The sequence below is a fragment of the Chiloscyllium plagiosum genome, unplaced genomic scaffold (assembly GCF_037043375.1).
Source record: "Chiloscyllium plagiosum isolate Xiang-an unplaced genomic scaffold, Cpla_swu_hap1 HiC_scaffold_30, whole genome shotgun sequence".
NCBI classification, from domain to species: domain Eukaryota; kingdom Metazoa; phylum Chordata; class Chondrichthyes; order Orectolobiformes; family Hemiscylliidae; genus Chiloscyllium; species Chiloscyllium plagiosum.
In genome coordinates this window covers 2,828,310-2,845,927 of record NW_028270168.1, presented here as the reverse complement: position 1 = coordinate 2,845,927, position 17,618 = coordinate 2,828,310, and the positions used below count along the sequence as shown (strand labels likewise).

The following is a 17,618-nucleotide window of genomic DNA, read 5'->3' as shown; positions in this document are numbered from 1 at the left end:
GTTAATAATGAGATATTAAAGCTTGCCAACATTTGCCCTTGCCACTCATCAGCACGGTCTAGTCTTGTCTTTAAAACCTTAAATGGGAATCAGGCTTCTTTTTCTCAACTTCAGAAATCTCCATTTTTCAATCTTGTGTGTTTTCCCAACTGACTTGCCATTGTCAGGGCCTTGAAAGATTCTACTCAAATTGTTCCAGACTCTAGACATTCCCTGAGATGTGTGAGCACCCAGCTTTGCCAGGACATTTGCAAATTGAGTTCGATGATAGACACAATGATAGCTGCCCTATACAGACTGAGCAGTGTCAACGGGAAATGATTGATTTGACTGTGACACAGCAAGCCAGTGGAATTAGCTGAGGTTGGCATTTATCTCCGGGGCTTGAGAGAGAAAAAAAATTGAACGAGCTATTTACAATAATCAAATTGTTACTAAGTTTTTAACAACAGAAGATCATTTAGTCATTTTGTAATCTTTAATGAAAGGACTATTAACATGAGGAAGATATTTTCAGATCACCTTTCTCAGAGATATTTTCACACACTTCTGGAGCAAGAGGGGCTTGAACTTAGGCGTCCTGGCTTAGAGATAGGGACATTACCACTGTGCCCTAAGAGAGTCTCTTGTTATCATTAAGAAAGGCAGAAATTTCCAATTTACGCAGCTGGGGTTAATATCAAGTCCAAATGGATGTATTGGAGATGGTTCCTCTACATTGCTGAAGATTCCAGCCTCACAGCAGCTGAGTGACATCCTGCCACTTGCTGCATTATTCTGGGACTTTTTTTAGTAGGATTCCCAATGGCCAAGGCAGCTTTACCTGTGGGTTGATGACCCTTGGGAGCAGGCCTGAGGTTCTCTATCTCATAGTAGCTGGTCATTTCTCTTGCACTGTGGCATTGTTGTTCTTCATTAAAACAAACTGTTTTCACTGTTTTCCATTGCACTTAATTCTGCTATTGAATCAAATGCACCTGCAGTGAGGAACCCCAGAGTCAGTCGCAACAATCTTCTCAGTTTCTCTGGTATTGCTCATTTCAACAGGAAGTGGTCGGTTGCCTCTTGCTGGCTGTGGAGATGAGGCGATTTGTCAGAAAAGACAAAGAATTTCTGAGGTAAATGCCACGTATGATCACAAGGTGCTGAGCGATTAAACAACAACAGTGTGTGGGGAACAGATCAATTAATTCGATGGGTTTACTTCACTGAGATTGGGCTTGTACGATTTCCTCTCGCCTCAAAATCCAACTATTTTGAACAAAAGGAGTATCAACATTTTCACCACCTTTAGCCAATTATACCATGTAGAGGAGATAAAGTTCACAAGCAAATAAAAAGGTAAGTTAAAAGTTTTTGAAGAGCTTCTGCAGTATCTTACACATCATTTTTTACAGCTCTGAAACACCTTATTATCAAAGCCATCTTCAATCCAATGTAAAAGCATATTTTCCTCTTTGTGGATTACTATGTATAGAGTTAGGATTTGTATTTTGAAGTAAGATTGCATCTGATTCTCCCTGAAGTTCAGAACAATTGAGAAGCTTGCAAACTTTTACAGAATGAAAGTAATATGTCCCTGGATGAACTAATTGCATCTCACTATAAAACTGAAATATTGTTTAATATGTAATGTATCAGAATATAATATTCTGCAGAATTCTAACTCCTACAACCCACTGGCTCAATGTATGTACAACTCTAGGCTGTAGCATATCCAGATGCCATTTTCTAAAATGTGTGGCAGTAAAATAGACACATTAACTGTTTACTTCAGGTTAATGAAGAGGGGAATTAAAAAATAAAATAAACATTGTCCAAGGCTTCCTTTTCTGTTAAGTTTATAACCGTAACTCTTACGTGTCCTGTTTTTAACTGATTTTCTGGTCATACAGAAAGCATTGAAAAGAATTCTGTCTGTTCCAGGAATTGAGAAGTCTATTTCCAGCCATCACCAGTATTCTGTTCAGGGTGAGGTGTTGTTTTATTGCTGTTTCACTCAACCTCGCTACTCAAATATAAAATTCCTTTTTAGCTAGAGTCTGGGCATGGCAAATACCTTCTTAACTAATGTGCATTTATATAATTTAATTCACATGAATGCTTTTTGGAATTACAAGGCATTATGAGAAGTATGCCTGCACAGCCAGAAACAGCTCTGATATAACAATGGATGTGATCACATGGGTATACAACATGCATTCATTGTTGTTTGCCCTGCCTTACAGCAGATTCTGGGTTTATTGTCTCTTGAAGCTTCATCCTGAATTGTCGTCTTGGTGGCTCGTTTGATTGATAGTTTGTCATCGCCGTCCACTGTCTGGGGCAGGGTGAGAAGGCTGGTCCTATACCAACTCAGTCAGCATAGGAATTAAACCTGTGCTGTTGCTGTTATTCTAAACCACACACTGGCCATTCTCACTGACTGAACTAACCAGACCCAATTCAACGTGACATCCTCTTTCATATTGGTCAGCGATAGATAGAAAATGAAAATAGACTGAAAGTTTAAGACTGGAAAATATTACTGACATAATTAATGGTATATATTTGTAATTTATACATTCACAAGATTTTATCCCCAGCAGTTGTAAAATGGGCATCACATTTATAAAATGAAGAAAATTAATAATTACAACATTTTTTTCACCACTATCTGTCTGCATGATTGTTCTTGAGTATCTACAAGGACTTGTTCGTTCATGTTAGCTTCTTGTGTCTCGACACAAAATTCACACAGTCCCAGGGCAGGGTCTATTCAATGGGGATGAATATTTGTGAGCCAACCAGGAACAAAATCAAATGTGAAATCCTGATCCAAAACAGGGTACTCTCTTTAAAGCTGAGGACATTACAATTCTGTTCAATGAGTCCATTGTTTCCATCTTTTTTTTTCCATTTTTCAAAGGCTTTAACCACTAGAGATTTCATTGAAACTACCGTAGCCTGGATTCACTAATTTCACCTGGGCCTGGCCTGCACCTGATTAGATTGGGTCACCTGAACCAACCAGTTCAGTTCTAGAATTGATATTAGTTTAGATTCACCGAGACTCATTATCCATTTCAATCATATTCTTTCAGCTAAGATTGTATCATGGAGTTCAGTTGCATTGAACAATTGGAAATTCATATCTGCTCTGTACTGCATAAAAATTACTTCCAACAAACACACTTGCTGTGATTAAATGATTTTAGAAGGGAAATGAGAATCGCAAACAAAAAACATTTGAAAACACAATGTTAAGAGGAATTTTATTAGAATAGTGTTTTATGGTATATTATCTCAATAACAGGCTATATTCATAAAATAAAATAAAGAAGGTGGATGCTGGAAATCTGAAACAAAAACAGAAATTGCTGGAGAAACTCAGCAGGTCTGACAGCGTCTATGGGGAGAAAGCAAAGTCAACACTTTGAATCCAGAGGCCCCACTTCAGAGGAAGAAGGATCTTTATCTGAAGAAGAGTCACTGGACTTGTGGGCGGCACGGTGGCACAGTGGTTAGCACTGCTGCCTCACAGCGCCAGAGACCCAGGTTCAATTCCCGACTCAGGCGACTAACTGTGTGGAGTTTGCACGGTCAGGTGAATTGGCCATGCTAAATTGCCCATAGTGTTAGGTAAGGGGTAAATATAGGGGTATGGGTGGGTTGCGCTTCGGCGGGTCGGTGTGGACTTGTTGGGCCGAAGGGCCTGTTTCCACACTCTAATGTAATCTAATCTAATCTAATCTGTAACGTTAACTCTGCTTTCTCTATACAGATGTGGCCTGACCTGCTGAGTTTCTCCAGCAATTTCTGTTCTCTTTTATATTTATATACAGAGGATACTCGATTATCCAAAGGACATGAACGGGCAGTATTTTGTTCGGTTAATGGAATTTGGGCTAATCGACTGTTGGATAACAAAGTTTAGCTGAGCATCGGGACCTTGCGATCGTGCCAGCTAATCTGATTTTTGGATAATCGAATGCGGGATAATTGAAATTCTTCTATAGTACCTTTTATATCAGAAAAATTTTCCAAGCAATGCATAAAATAAAATTTGACACCAATGTAAAGAAGGACAGGTTAGGGTAGGTAACTAAAGTCTTGGTGAAAATAATAATTTTTAAGGAACACTCTGAGCAAGAAGTAGAGTTAGAGAAGTATGAAGTGAGAATTCCGACACTTCGGGTCAGCTGTCAGCATGGAGCAGAGGGAGCAGGGAATGTACAGGAGTCTAGAGTTGATGAAACGCTGAGTGTTTGTGGGGGGGCTCTAGGGCTACAAGAGGTTGGAGGGCTAGGGAGGAGTGAGATCATGGAAAATTTGATCATATTAAAATTGAGGCATTGTTAAACCACAAGCCAATGTAGATCAGTGAGCATGTGGATAAGGGATGTGAAGGACTTTGTATGAGTAAGAATACAGGCAGCAGAGTTTTGGATGAATCCAAGTTTGTGGAAAGTGGGAATTGAGAGGCGAGGCAGAAAAACGTTGGAATTGTTGACAGTGGAGCAGCTAGGCATGGGAGGAGAATGTCAACGGCAAGTGATGGGAGGCAGGGTGAAGACAATATTATAAAACAAAGTTGGAAAACTGGACCATGAAACTGAGCCTCACTCGGCTCTTTTTATTTGTATTACATAATTATGACATAGTCTTAATTTTGATGACTATCTCAAGATTATTTCTACTCAAAATGTGTAGCTGTAATTTGTAATTTAATATTTTTAGCACTGAATTGCAGATACAAATCTTAAAGATGGAATGTTACTGTTTCTGAAAAATATGAAATAACATTTAATGACAATATGAATGTGCCTTTGAGATATTAATTGATCAACTTTGTTTAAATCACTAAAATGGTTTCACTGCATTCATCTCCCATTTTCTAAACTTCAAATTGTTGAGACAGGGTAAATGCAGGAAGGAAGTTCCCAATGAGCAATAAGTCCAGAACCAGGAGTCACAGTTAAGGATATGGGGTGGGCCATTTAGGACTGAGATGAGGAGAAATGTCTTCACCCAGAGAGTAGGGGAGCTTGTGGAATTTCCTGCCACAGAAGGCAGTTGAGGTCAAAACATGGAATATTTTCAAGGAGGAGTTAGATATAGTCCTTAAGGTTAAAGGGAACAAAGGGTATGGGAAGAAAGTGAGTACGGGGAATTGATTTGGATGATCAGCCAGGATCGTACTGAGTGGTGCAGCAGCCTCGAAGGGCTGAATGGCCTACTCCTGCATCTATTTTCTATGTTTCTCTGTTAACCCTCATTGGTCAGCAATATTTTAATAATTGCAATAAAAAAGATTTCGAGTGGTGAAGTATGTAGAAATTAATCATTACAAGAATTGAAAAGCAAAGCAGTTTTACCACAAAAGCATTCATTTCAGCATCTCCCTGCGTTTGGCTACAGCCTGACCCCCAAACACCAGACTTGATGTTTGTATGTGAATGCCAGGCGTTAACTGGCAATTACTCAACATCAGTTAGATTTTGTGATTAACTGGAAACTTCTGCTCCTCAGCAAAGCTATAAATGATTGCTGATTATTACCATACTTTGCTCAATTTGCCCTCTCTGGGGATGGGTATTTCAATTGCTATGATCTGAGGCCAGTCAAAGGCATGTTGAAGCTGCATTCGTGTCTGACATGTCTGACAAAGAGAAAATGAATGCAAAGCTGCAGAAAAGCCAATGCAAAAGGACAGTGAAATCAGCAAAGACAATGCTGTAACTTTATCCTTCACGATCAGCTTTTCTAAAACAAAAACTTTTTGAAATACAACATATTCTCAGAACATTTTCACAACAGAAATGGTGAATTCTAGTCAAAATTATAAATTGAATGGCTAAAATGTAATTTCTTGCTCGTTCATGCACTAAATAGGATTACTACATGTCTAACTGCATTTGCGTGAATATTATAATATTCCATTTAACACTGACCATCAGAGTGAATGTAGCCTGAGAGCAATTTAACCACACTGACAGAAAGAAGGTGGAAACTTACTTTATCTTCAGTGCAGAAATAATTCAATGTCGACGTTCAATATATTAATTATGCAGATTCTCATTCTTACTGCACAATGGAAGAACTAATGTAAGGGGGTGGCTTTGCATATAGAATTGTATGTTGCATCCAATTGCTACTACTTTAAATTTGAATATTTTGTTTGCTTCACTATATTCAGTATTTGATAAGAGTTTAGCAGCAACAATTAAATACCAATTGGGCAATGTTTTCAGTTAAATTTTGCACCGAGGGAAGTCAGTATTTTTGAATTCTAAAAGGATTTACAGTTTTAAAAATGTCAATATCATTTTCCATTACAGCTATAGCAAAGATATTCTAATGAGCAAGATGGGGGTAGATTTTTTTTTAATTACTATGAATGAGAGGAAAATTTCTCTAGTCATTGCGTTAATTAGAAAATCATTCAAAACGTGTGAAACTCACAGCACTCTTTCAATAAACAAAATTGAAATTAATCTTTTTATTTGTTGCACTGCCACTGCACACTTTATATCTAAGGATTTCTTTGCACTTATCTAATGATTGACACATTACAAAAGTAATTTTGAAAAAAAAATAGTTTACTTACATTTATATAACAGCTTGTTCTGTTTTTGAGAGCATAATCTAGCTCTGTCTACTAGGTCAAGTATATCAGATTTGGACATGCACATACCTCATGTAAAAGATGGAGTGTATTTTACTGGAACACTAGTTATCAAGCTAACAAACCCTTCCTGCAACCTAAGCATGCCTGCAGTCATCCAGAACATATGCATTTTTAAATGGGTATTTAAATTGGAAGAATTTATCTGGTGGATGTTTAAACTTGACTGTTTCAAAATGTCCCCTGCTTTATTTTTAAAAATGAGTAACATTTTTAAGGTGAGCTTTCATGTAGTTTTAGTACCCAAGACTCGCTAACACTTGCTAACTTCCTTGGTACATTTTGTGATTTATCGAAATTATTTGGATATAATATTAAAGCACAGTACACTACTTTTCTTGCCTTGAAGTAACATTCAGTTGTTCTTCTGTATTACTTATTACTTCAGGTTGTTATATCTGTCTTTAAGCTGATTTGTGATCACAATTACTGATCATTTATTGAGTTCTTTACAAATGAGCCAGATTTACCACAATGGCCATTTGATAGTTTTCAGGTAGAATTTCATTCATCAACTAAGTTGGCAGCAAGAAATTGTTTTGATGGAAAGCACAAAGGTTCCATGGTTTGTGAATTATCTCCATTTGAAGTTGAGATACACCCAGTTAACACCAATCACTAAATCTGGAGATTATTCTGCAGAACCTTGCTAACCAAACAAAATCTCAGTTCCAATCTCCCATTCAATAGTTAGAAAAATACTAAATCTGATCTGATTAGCATTGTGAAAGATTGGGAGTTGTCTCACTGCCAAACTTTGTAATTCGAGATAAACCTGAAATGTGTATGTAAATGGGACCTGGTGATTATTGAAAGCAGGAATCATTGCAATAGAAAAGCAGATTGAATGGGACTGTCCATCATGAAAACTCTGCTTCATTTCTTTATAAGTAGACAATGTATGAGTAGAAATATTGTTACAACACAACATGGTGTCACTCATATAAATGTGATCTGCCAACTTTTCCTTCCCCAAAAACATACTTCTGAAGACAATACATGCTACAGTTTATTTTCTAATAAGCACAATCTAATCGCAACTCTAATAAGTGGTCAAGGCAGCCAAAAACATACAAGCTCCAAAAAAAGAGTCCATATAGTCATCTGTTTATTGGAATGATCACCAAATCATTCAACAAACTCTCTTTCAACTAGTGAACACTCACGGAACAGCTAAGTAATATTTTATTGCAATTAAATAGTCATGTAATGTGTTATAGCTCACAAATAAGTGGATTCCAATATAATTTAAATGAGATAATCTTTCAAATGATCACGAGACCATGTAATTCTGAAGTTACAGCTAAATAGCACTGAGAAAGGCTTCTATTAAAACTGAAATTCTGCCATTCCTTTAACAGGTCAGGTTAACATTCTAGCAGCAAGCTTAATTTAAATGTGCTGTATCTTTATTATGTGCTGGTAGTTGAAATATAAAAGCTAATAGATTCAGTCTCAATAAAATTTGGCAAATTTTAGTGATAAAGATAATCCTCAGAGCCTTAATTCCAATTGCACCAACACTTCAATCCATTAAAAATGAACTGTGTAGTGAAATGATTGAAGATATTGACCTGCAACATGTTTTCATGTCGCATTAAAATCCTGCCTCAAGATAACTCACTTGGGCAAGGGATACCATATTTGGCTGAGGTTCTGCTATGGGTCTAGTCCTCCTATTCTTCTGGGAGCCCTCTGGGATTCATCCTTACATCCCTGACTCCTCTAAATAATCACTACAACTGAGTTTGACCACATACAAACTTAAATATTGGCAATGTCTATTATGGGTTAATTATCTTTGAATTAATTGAATTCAATTCCTTTCCTAAATGAACAATTGTCATGTTTACCTGTAGCAAATTTGTCATTTTTCTTTGCCTGTTGGTCCTCAGGCAGAATTTGTACTTCTGAGATCTCCAATTGATTTAAAATTTTCTTTTCAAACTATCTACTTTTAACCCTGATGTCAAAATCCCAGTTTATATTTTGAATTAGAAGTTCTGAGACACATTTATACTGAAGAGATGGTTCTACTGAACCAAAAAACAGAGTTCCAAAGCACAATGTTCATCTTGTTGGATAAATGGGCAGTTCTCTTGCTTGGAACAATCATGTAAGAATTTATTATCAAATAAATCAACATCAAAATAGCAAAATGACTCACTAAATTAAAATGATAAATCAAATCTTGTTCAAAGACACAAGGTTCCCAATTTCAATCAGTTTACCGATGTTAAAGCGAGATGCATGTTCATGGAATGGAACAAAGTCAGAGCGAGGGTCACTGCTAGATATTTCTTACCATTTTAGCACAATTTTTGGTGTTCTTCAGCAGGGCTGGACTTTGAACCACTGTGCAGATTTACTTCTGACCCCTGGAAGTTTTTTAATCCTGCTGTAATTTTCAATTTTCCAGATGGCTCGACACATTCAGTGCGGCCATATATGTTCAAGGCCAACATTTTAAAAAGGAAATCATGCACATCATCATTTGAATGCATAGGCATTTTAGCCCTTTAAATTGAAAATGTCACTCTGTTGCCCATAGCAACATTGAGCAATGAGGTTAAACAGGTGATCCCTTGCACTGAGTATTAGAGTGGTGCAAATAATTGAATGCAATTGAGTTGGTATGTTTTCATGTAACCTCACTGTATATCGGCCTATGTTTAGATAACATGTGTATCTCACTCCTGTTTTGGGTGGGAAGTCTCAGAGGTGTTGGTGGACAGCAGGACATCATTGAGTGATTGCTGAAGATGTTCCCACCCACAGGGAAACACTGTGATGCTTCAATGTGCAAACAAAGGAAAAAATGATGATTCAAACAAACAAATATTAACTCGTCTCCAAATTGGACAGAACACTTTAATCAGGAAACTTGAATGAAACCTTTTGCTTGTACGAAAAGTACTCAGTTTTCTTGCTCAACAATAATGTGGAGACAATATATTAGGGACACTGCATGTTCTTTAAATGTGAGCTGATCCAAAACCCTCCACATATCGTAACCTTCACCTGTGCATGCCGACCACATTGGCTGCCAGTCCAGCAATGCGTTAATTTTCAAATTCTTATCACTGATTTAAAATCCCTATACAGTCTCACTTCTCCCTATCTGTATCCTCCATCAGACTACATCCCTCCAATATACAAACACTTCTCCAGTTCTGGCCCCTTGAGAATCATTGATTTCATTGCTGTACCATTGATAGATGTGCCACAGGGGCCTAGAGTTCTTTTCTCTGACATTTGACTGATCTTTCTACAATTTGCTATGATCAGGTGAAGAAGAGCAAAATCAGCTCCCCTCTTTTTAAATGCCCATTGATTAGTTGCAATAAATTCTTTTAGCACTCAGCTCCATACATGTGACTTAAGACAGAATGAACTAAATTAAACTGAAGGAGCTAAGCATAAAGTTTTCTTGAGTGAAAGATGAAGGAATTTTGTTCCTGAATATAAAATAAAAACACAGTAACAAAGGTAAAAGGTTGTAAATGGAGAGAGTGGTATAGACAGGGAAAATAAAGTTACACAATTCAAAACTTCATAGTCTTTGAGGTGTGACAATGAAACCAGAGTCCATGATTTATTACTGTTGTCTACTTTTCCTGAACAGCAGTGAAACTTACAGAATTCTGGAGCTCTTTTCAAGGTAATGCCTCTGCTAAAAGAACAAAGTGAAGGTGCTGTGAATGTTAAGATATGAACCATTAATCGTGAACAATGAGGCAAAGATTATTCAGCCAGTAGCGTTGATGAAAGGGTTGCATTATCTGTACACCTATAGCTCCTCAGCTTCAATACAATACTTTCATATAGAAATATTCTCAGCTTTTGATTCTATTCCTTTGATCATTCTATGAATAGATATCACAGTGTTGTCACACACCAGCCAGTTCCCCTATTGACTTTGTGAGTGAACGTACCAGCCACTCACTGGCTAGACTCACACCCACAAAAAACCCATATTGACGTGGTACTGGGTAGATTTACTGGTTCCTGTGCAATGACAATACAGCAAGCTGTTCTGGAAGAAGAAAAAATGTTGGCGGGTGGAGCAGACAATGGCAGAAAGATTGTGAGCTGTCCAGCAATTTCAAAGACCCACGAGGGTTTGTTTACCGAGTGTCAGCCTCCCATAATGCCCTTCACTCCCCAAAACCTGTCCACCATCTCCAAGGCACAAGTCAGGAGTGTGATGGAATACTCCCAATTGCCTGGATGAGTGCAACTCCAACAACACTCAAGAAGCTTGACACCATCTAGAACAAAGCAGCCCACTTCACTGGGCAAAAGTGAGGACTGCAGAGGCTGGAGATCAGAGTTACGATTAGAGTGGTGCTGGAAAAGCACAGCAGGTCAGGAAAGTCTCAAACTCTTGTCTATTGGTGTTTTTTGCATAAGCACAATTTTGCTAAGATGCCTTTTTCTTATTCATTCACATGATATGGGCATCGCTGGCTGGGTCAGCATTTATTGCCCGTCCCTAATTCCTCTTGAGAGGGTAGTAGTGAGCTGTGTTCTTGAACCACTGTAGACCATTTGATGTAAGTAGATCCACAATGCCATTAAAGATGGAATTCCAGAATTTTGTGATAAAAGGATTTGTGCAAACTCAAACTTCTAGATGATGTTGTTCCCAGGTATCTGTTGTCCTTGTCCTTCTGCTGAGTCATCATGGGTTTGGAAGGTGCTGTCTGAGGATCTTTGGTGAATTTCTGCAGTGCACCTTGTAGTTAGTACACATGGTTGCTATAGTCGATTCTGCTATAAAGCGCTTGAAGAATTTAGACCATTATTTGTAGAACACAACCCTTATTCACATGTATTGGCTATAACGTGATTCCTGTCCCATTTGTTTAAATGGTGCTGCTTTGACACAATTTTCTTATAATGTGGAATCACACAGGAATAAAACTGTCATGTTATATCAGAACAGAATGTACTGGCGTTTATAGTGGAAGGAGTGGATGGTTGCGGATGTGGTGTCAATCATGTGGGCTGCTTTGTCCTGGGTTACAGAAAGATATTGATAGGTTATGTAAGTGGACAAAATGTTTTCAAATGAAATATAATGTGAAAAAATGTGAACTCATTCATTTCGAAGGAAGAACAAAAAAACAGAGTATTATTTAAATGGAGTAAAACTGCAGAAAGTGGGGACAAAAAGGGACTTGGAGGGGGACACTTCTGCATGAAATACAAAAAGCTAGCACCCAGGGACAGCAGGAATTCAGCAAGGCTAACAGAATGTTGGTCCTTATTTCAAGAGGGTTGGTGAATAAGAGTAGAGAAGTTTAAAGAAATGTACAAGGCGCTGGTGAGACCACATCTGAAGTACTGTGAGCAGTTTTGGTGTCTTATTTAAGAAAATTAATTTATTAATCTACTATGTTATTGGCAGGCAACATAGGGCAGGATGGGTAGCTCAGTGGCTAGCAGTGCTGCCTCACAGCACCAGAAACCTGGGTTCAATTCCACCGTGGTTGAATGTGGGAGTTTGCACGTTCTCCCTCGTCTGGGTGCTCTGGTTTCCTATTACAGACCGAAGACGTGCAGATTAGGTGGATGGGCTATGGGAAATGTACTGTTACAAGAATAGAGCAGGGGGATGGGTCTGTGTGAGATGTTCTTTGGAGGGTCAGTGTGGACTTGATGGACTGAATGCCCTGCTTCCACACTTGTAGGTGTTGTATGATTGGAGACAGTTCAGTAAAGGTTCACTCTTCTGCACAAAAAAAAACATTTTCTTACTACCATCAAATCTGAAGGATGGGTCACTGGATCTGAAATGTTAACTCTGATTTCTCTTCATAAATGTTGCTAGACATGTTGAGATTTTCCAGCAATTTCTACTTGTGTTTATGATTTCCAGCATCAGCAGTTCTTTTGTTTTTTTTAAAAGAGGTTGGGACTCTATCCTTTGGAGTTTAGAAGAATGCAAGGTGATGTCACTGAAACACATTGGATTCTAAAGGGGCCTAACAGAGTAAAAGCTGAGAGGATGTTTCCCTCATGAGACAGTCTTCAGCCACAAGACATGGTCTCAGAATAAAAGAGACACCAATGAGGAGGACCTTTCTTTCTCAGAGGGTTGGGAATCTTTGGAGCTACTTAACTTAGAGTGCATGGGGGCAGAGTCCTTGTGTATGTTTAAAGTTGAGGTTGATAGATTCTTGATCATTTGGGGAATCAAAAGTGAATGTGAGGAATATTGGATCCTATTGAATGATCGAACAGGCTGGAAAGAGTGAATAGCCTATTCCTGCTCCTATTGTTTATGGTTTTATCAATGGTATCAAACTTTTTGATTGTAATTGGAGCTACACCCATCCAGGTAAGTGGGGAGTATTCCATCACACTCCTGGCTTGTATCTTGTAAATACTGGGCAGGTATCGGGGAGTCTGGAGGTGAGTTACTTGCCGCAGGATTCCTGGCCTCTGACCTGCTCTTGTAGCCACGTTTATATGCCTAGCCCAGTTCAGTGATTCTCGACATGTTGATTTAACTTGTCACCCTGAATGCTGTTCACCCAGACGGTGGTGTACATAAAATTCTACATTGCATTAAGAAACACTTGTCACCCTGAATGCTGTTCACCCAGACGGTGGTGTACATAAAATTCTACATTGCATTAAGAAACACTTGTCACCCTGAATGCTGTTCACCCAGACGGTGGTGTACATAAAATTCTACATTGCATTAAGAAACACTTGTCACCCTGAATGCTGTTCACCCAGACGGTGGTGTACATAAAATTCTACATTGCATTAAGAAACACTTGTCACCCTGAATGCTGTTCACCCAGACGGTGGTGTACATAAAATTCTACATTGCATTAAGAAACACTTAAGAATCCTACCAAATAAAAAAAACCAAACCTACGATGATCTATTTAAAGCTTTGTGTGGCTTTGCTGACAAACTAAAGCTTCTTTATTAGTTGTGAACTAAGTTCATCTTGGCAATGTTGGGTTGCATACAACCAATTTAAAAGATTACCTGTCTGGTTAATAGGACTGTGCTCCCTTTTGAACATTGTCTGCTAAACATTTGGGGCTGTTGTGTGGGAGAAGGTTTCATTTCAAGAAAAATAGCTAGTGGAAACATAAAGATATCTCTCCTCGTGGGAGAGATCAAAACTGAGGATCAAAAATTTAACAAAAACAAATGTTGGAAAAGTTCAGCAGGTCTGGTAGCAATGTGGAGAGAAATCAAAAATAAAATTGAAGGGTCACTGGACTCAAATCATTGTTTCTGATTTCCAGCATACTCTGTTCTGTGGTTTTTATTTTGATCAAAAATATAAAATGACCATTTATATACCAAACAGTAAATTTAGGTTTCCAGACAGTAATGAGACTATAAAATTTCTGATCACGAGCATGGAGATGCTATGGAGCCTTCGTGTAGATTGGTTTCGGGAGGGAGTCGATACATGTGTGAGGAAGAAATCTCGTACGCTGATCCTGTTTCATGAGCAGCAGGTAAATGAGACATCTGAGGAGTAGAGAAGAAGGGCTAATGCCCGAAACGTCGATTCTCCTGTTCCCTAGATGCTGCCTGACCTGCTGCGCTTTTCCAGCAACACATTTCCATCTCTGATCTCCAGCATCTGCAGACCTCACTTTTTCCCATCTGAGGAGAAGACACCAGCATAGAATTGACTGGCCAAATGGCCTGTATTTGTGCTATATAAATCAATTTGTTACTTCTTCCAGGCCCCTCCCAAATCTTTATTCCATATGACTAGTTTTTTAAACTATCTTCAGACAGTGAACATTAATTGGGGAGGTATTTTCTAATCAAAGTAATCAGCGATGTTATTACACAAACAAAAATGAAAATTGCTGGAGAAATGCAGCATGTCTGGCAGCATCTGTGGAGGGAGAGTGACACAGAGTTATTGATTCAAGTCTGTTTTAGCTTGTTTCAGATCTCAAACATGGTTATTTCATGCTATTATACACCTTGGGAGTTGAACCTAGGTTCCCAGCTCAGAGGTAGGGGCATTACCATTGTACTAAATGTGACCCCATTAATTAGAGATTCACCTCTTCCATTAGGAGACAGCTGAAAGAGGGTTTGTTGATTGGAGTTGCATGATGTGTAATGTGTATCTTTGTAAAGTCCAGTGCATGAAGACTCAGCTGTAACTCTAGCCATCACTCCCTGAGCTAGAAAAACAAAAGTTCAGGAAGCCTCCATTGATCGGGCACTTGCTACATGTTCAACTGATGGAGTAGGTCTGAGAGAAAACTTCTGGACTTTAAGGAACCAGCACTCTCACTGTGCCCAGCTGACTGTGAATACCTTCCCATGTTGTGTTACAGGCTGAGATGAATTTCAGCCCTGAGTATATCTTTTTCTCTGCATTATAACTTTGATTATGCTTCAAAAGTATTGAGTTGGAAATGAAGTACTTGGAGATGTCTAGTACATGGAAATGTATGAAAAAGGAACAACAGAAGGCCACTCAGTTATAGAGTCAGAGAGACGTACAGCACGGAAGCAGACCCTTCGGCCCAACCCGTCCATGCCGACCAGATATCCCAACCCAATCTAGTCCCACCTGCCAGCGCCTGGGCCATATCCCTCCAAACCCTTCCTATTCATATACCCATCCAAAAGCCTCTTACATGTCGCAATTGTACCAGCCTCCACCACTTCCTCTGGCAGCTCATTCCATACATGTACCACCCTCTGCGTGAAAAAGTTGCCCCTTAGGTCTCTTTTGTATCTTTCCCCTCTCACCCTAAACCTATGCCCTCTAGTTCTGGACTCCCCGACCCCAGGGAAAAGGACTTTGTCTTATTTATCCTATCCATGCCCCTCATGATTTTGTAAACCTCTATAAGGTCACCCCTCAGCCTCCGACACTCCAGGGAAAACAGCCCCAGCCTGTTCAGCCTCTCCCTGTAGCTCAGATCCTCCAACCCTGGCAACATCCTTGTAAATCTTTTCTGAACCCTTTCAAGTTTCACAACATCTTTCCGATCGGAAGGAGACCAGAACATTCAATAGCATCATGGCTGATCTGATTTTAACATTAATCCAAAATTTCTGCATATCCCCAAAGATCTTTTATCCCCTTGGTAATTAGGAATCTGACTATGTCTGCCTTAAAATATTTAGATTCTGTCGCCACTGCTTTTTGAGGAAGGAAATTCCAAAGATTCACAACCCTCTGAGAGACATAATTGTTTATTATCTCTTTTTAAAACAGAGTGCCCCCTTATTTTTAAACATTGATTCCCTCATTCTAGATTCTCCCACAAAAGGAATCATCCTTCCTCCATCCACCCAGCCAAATCCTCTCAGGATCTCATATATTTTAATTCAGTCACTTCTGACTCTTCTAAACCCGTAGGATACAGGCCCAGAGTGTCAAACCTTTCTTCGTAAAGGTATCCATGAAAAGAGTGAGCACTTTCTTGGTTTCCTTTTGAAATTAAGGATAAATTAGGTAAGTTTGGGGTTGAGACTTGTAATCAAACTGGACAATCAGCAAATGTTTGAACTATCCTAGAAATACTTTGGTTCCTTCAGTCTAATCACATGCAAAAAAACAACTAAAATAGGGCTTAGAACAACTAATTTATGGAAGATCTGTTTATGATTAAATATTTCCAACTGTTTCATCTGAATAATTATATCTGATTGAAGTGATCAAAACTAAATTTATGAAGGCAGACTACTATTTAACTGAAAATAGACTCCAAAAAAATACAGTGCCAAGGGATCTAGGTGCTCTTGTGCATGGAACACAAAAAGTTAGCATGCAGGTGCAGCAAGAGACCAAAAAGGCAAAGGGAATTTTAGCCTTAATTATTAGGGGATTGGAGTTTTAAAAAGAGAGGTTTTATTACACTGTGTGATGAGGCTGCAGCTGGAGTATTATGTAGTTTTGGTTCCCATATTTAAAAAAACATATACTGGCATCAGAGGCCGCTCAAATTCAATACTCAAGAAGCTTGACACCATCCAGGACAAAGCCACTTGTTTGTTTGGCAGCACATTCACAAATAGCCATTCCCTCCATCACTGATGCTCAGTGTAGCAGTGTATACCATTTACAAGATGCACTGCAGAAATTTACCATAGATTCTTGGATCGTACCCATAAACACTTCCATCTAGAAGGATGACAACAGCAGATACATAGGAATACCATCATCTGCACGTTTCCCTCCACCATCCTGACATGGAAGTATGTCACCGTTCCTCCAGTGTTGTTGGGTCAAAATCCTGAGATGTCATCCCTAACAGTATTGTGGACCTACTTACAGAATAAGTACTGCAGTGGTTCAAGAAGGCAGCTCACCACCACTTTCTCAAAGGGCATCTAGGGATGGACAATAAATGGTAGCCCAGCCAGCAAATGAATAAAATAAAGGCTGATTCATGAGATGAAAGGGTTGTCTTATAAAGAACAGCTCAACAGATTAGGATTTTATTCATTAGAATTTAAAAGAATGAGGGGTGATGTTATTGAAGCATACAAGACTCTGTAGAGGTGTGACAGTGTAGGTGTTGAGAAGATGTTTTCACTTGTGGGTAGACTCTCAAACTAGGGGAGATAGTTACAGAATAAGAGTACATTCATTTAAAACTGAGAAGGAAAGGAATTCCTTTTTCCAGTGGATAGTGAAGGTCTAACATTCACTGCCCCAGAGAGTGTGGAGGTTAGATCAATGAACATATTTGAAAGAGAGGGCAGATAGGCTTTGAAACATTGGGAAGTTTATGACAATGCGGAACAGATACAAAAGAGGAGTTTAGGTCTGGGCAGAATGGAATAGAGAATGGCAGGACAGGTTTGAGGGGCTGAATGGCCTACTCCTACTGCTTGTATTCTTATGTAACTATACTATTGTATTTAAAAAAGACACCACTGCAAAACTCAGCATTTCATATAGTGTTTAATCTAAAAGTGTCCTCAT

At 38.8% G+C, this 17,618-nt stretch overlaps 1 protein-coding gene across 1 annotated transcript in view; it reads left to right on the top strand.

Moving 5' to 3' along the window:
* Positions 1-1,130: 1,130 nt before the first annotated feature.
* LOC122563454 (proto-oncogene tyrosine-protein kinase LCK-like) overlaps positions 1,131-17,618 on the top strand; it is a 156,205-nt gene continuing 139,717 nt past the window's right edge. The window contains exon 1 of the mRNA XM_043717198.2: positions 1,131-1,341. The gene's annotated coding sequence lies outside the window, so the exon portion shown is untranslated. The remainder of the gene's footprint in view (positions 1,342-17,618) is intronic.